The sequence below is a fragment of the Myxine glutinosa genome, chromosome 5 (genome assembly GCF_964187855.1).
Source record: "Myxine glutinosa chromosome 5, kmMyxGlut1.1, whole genome shotgun sequence".
Lineage (NCBI taxonomy): Eukaryota > Metazoa > Chordata > Myxini > Myxiniformes > Myxinidae > Myxine > Myxine glutinosa.
This window is the reverse complement of record NC_136265.1, coordinates 148,813,005-148,816,219: the sequence shown is the minus strand read 5'-3', so window position 1 is coordinate 148,816,219 and position 3,215 is coordinate 148,813,005. Positions and strand designations below refer to the sequence as shown.

Here is a 3,215-nt window from a genome sequence, read left to right as displayed (position 1 = left end):
ACGACATGGAGCGAGTTTGGAAAGGCATTTGGCCGTGTTGTCGGTGACGACCGCCTAACCTCAATTTGGAAGAGACGCTGGGAGACCTCGAGCATATACCGGCAGCAACCACTGCTGCCAGACAGGGCATGGGCTCCAGGGTGGTGGTGGTTTGTCTGCAGCTTGACGCCGCTTGGTTGCATCATTTTCTAGAGGTGCCGCCGATGCAATCGCCCCCATTACCCCCTACGTGTTGAGCAATAGCTCAAAGGACCCAAAGCAGAGGCCTCTTGGATTCACCTTCAGGGGCTCAAACTCAAGACCCAAAGGTCTTCAGCCAACACCCGGCTTCACCGGTGGGTGACCTCACTGATTCTAGGCCATACCTATGAAGTATCAGTCAGGTTGACGATGGAACGCAGACTAGACTCCCAAAGATGTGTACGAGGACTACCCTGCTCCAGGTCCTGCAAATGTGCACACAGTTATCCGTGCAAGGATCCACAGAACAGAGGTCGTTCCTGACAGTCGTTCAGAATGCAAACTGTGAACGATTCAAATGTTTCAGTGTAGTTGCAGGTGTACAAGTACCTGTATGTATTAAATCATGCCGTCGACTTCCAGATACAATCTCGAGCAAACATTACTGAAACGTTCATGTGATATGACTGGGGAAGACCTGTGCCCTTCGCCATTCTTGTTTTGTAATCTTGCCCAAGAACAAGTGGAATTAATGATGTTTATCCACATGAACGAACCTCTTCGGGTTGAAACGAGGCCAATGATGAATAGTTTGTTGGTGTATGTCATATGGGTTGTTGTAATATGTAAGAAAAATGCGTAATGCTGTAAATATTGAATACATATTTGGCATTGCAGATCCTAATCTAGGTCTACCTGAATTGCCTAGAGGTGCGCACACTCGTCTCGGAGCTGCCAACCCTGGGTTCGAATCTCGACCCAGCTATAAACTGCCATCCTGGTGTGTTGCGGGCATGCTGATAAATGTGTGTTCCTCCGTCCCTCGGAGGGGCGTGAAGCCGGGTGTCTTACCTGCCAGCTTGGTAAACGTTTAAAGATCCGACTGTCTTTCACAATTAATTAATTCCGACCCAAATCACCTTCGGTGGAACGTGAGGCCTGGCCAGCCGGTTCATGAAACACCTGGGCCAAATACTTTCCCTGGCCAAAGGTGGTAAATAGTTACAGCCGTTAAAGTAGTCGTAGTAGTAGTAATAGTAGTAGTAGTAGTAGTAATCGTAGTAGTAGTAGTAGTAATCGTAGTAGTAATCATAGTAGTAGTAGTAGTAGCTGTTGATGAACACCACCCCCAAAATGTTTAACCACCGAAACCGTAGAGCGTACGGCCCTGGCGCTTCAAAGCGTACACCACATCCATGGCAGTAACGGTCTTGCGCTTGGCGTGCTGTGGGTAACAGCATCGCGGATCACATTTTCCAGGAACACCTTGAGAACTCCACGGGTTTCCTCGTAGATGAGACCCGAGATGCGCTTTACTCCACCACGACGAGCAAGGCGACGAATAGCAGGCTTTGTGATTCCCTGGATGTTATCACGCAGTACCTTGCGATGACGTTTTGCACCTCCTTTTCCGAGACCCTTTCCACCTTTTCCACGTCCAGACATGACCACACGCTTTGCTTCTAAATTCTAAACCCAAATCAGCAAAACCACGAACGTTCGCGTCTCTAGTAGTAGTAGTAGTAGTCATAGTAGTAGTCGTAGTAGTAGTAGTCGCAGTAGTAGTAGTAGTTATAGCCGTAGTTGTAGCCGTAGTTGTAGTAGTAGTGGTGTTAGTAGTAGTAGTAGCAGTAGTAGTCGTAGTAGCAGTAGTAGTCGTAGTAGTAGTAGTAGTAGTAGTCGTCGTAGTAATAGTAGTGGTAGTAGTAGTAGTCGTAGTAATAGTAGTAATAGTGGCAGTCATAGTCATAGTATAAGTAGTCGTAGTAGTAGTCGTAGTAATAGTAGTCATCGTCGTAGTAATAGTCGTCGTAGTAGTAGTAGTCGTAGTAGTAGTCGTAGTAGTGGTAGTAGTAGTAGTCGTAGTCGTAGTAGTAGTAGTCGTAGTAGTAGTACTAGTTGTAGTAGTCGTAGTCGTAGTAATTGTAGTAGTCATAATCGTAGTAGTAGTCATAGTAATAGTAGTCGTCGTAGTAGTAGTAGTCGTAGTAATAGTAGTCGTCGTAGTAGTAGTAGTCGTAGCAGTAGTAGTCGTCGTAGTAGTCGTAGTAGTAGTAATAGTAGCAGTCATAGTTTTAGTAGTAGTAGTCGTAGTAATAGTAGTAGCCGTAGTAGTAGTCGTAGTAATAGTAGTAGTCGTTGTAGTCATAGTAGTAGTAGCCGTAGTAGTAGTCGTAGGAATAGTAGTAGTCGTAGTAGTAGTAGTAGTAGTCGTCGTCGTAGTAATAGTAGTAGCAGTCGTAGTCATAGTAGTAGTAGTCGTAGTAGTAGTCGTAGTAATAGTAGTAGTCGTAGTAGTAGTCGTAGTCGTAGTAGTAGTAGTCGTAGTAGTAGTAGTAGTCGTCGTCGTAGTAATAGTAGTAGCAGTCGTAGTCATAGTAGTAGTAGTAGTAGTCGTAGTAATAGTAGTAGTCGTAGTAGTAGTAGTCGTAGTAATAGTAGTAGTCGTAGTAGTAGTAGTAGTAGTAGTCGTCGTAGTAGTAGTAGTAGTACTAGTCGTAGTAGTAGTAGTACTAGTCGTAGTAGTAGTAGTCGCAGTAGTAGTCGTCGTAGTAATAGTAGTAGTCGTAGTAATAGTAGTAGTCGTAGTAATAGTAGTAGTCGTAGTAGTAGTAGTCATAGTCGTAGTAGTAGTAGTAGTAGTCGATTCTCGATCATATTCACAATTAATATACATCACTATTGTTGAAAAGTGTGCTACATTCATAGATAACAACTTCAGTATGATTAGGGAGAACAATGTAAAAACAAACATCTTTTACAGGTTTACATACAGGTTTACATACAGGTTTACATACAGGGTTACATACAGGTTTACATACAGGTTTACATACAGGTTTACATACAGGTTTACATACAGGTTTACATACAGGTTTACATACAGGTTTCACCAGAGGGACTATAAGTTTGTTGTCTGTCTTGTAGGGGACTTGTATTCCCAAGCAATTCTCCCTCTTATTTACCTTCCTTTTCCCCAAAGTTCCATCATTTTTGAACCATACGGTCTTTTCATCAACCTGACAAATGATTTACCG

General features: G+C 43.6%; 1 pseudogene; it reads right to left on the bottom strand.

The window, feature by feature from the left end:
* Positions 1–1,318: 1,318 nt before the first annotated feature.
* Positions 1,319–1,626, bottom strand: LOC144892064 (histone H4-like; annotated as a pseudogene).
* Between the last annotated feature and the right edge of the window lie 1,589 nt (positions 1,627–3,215).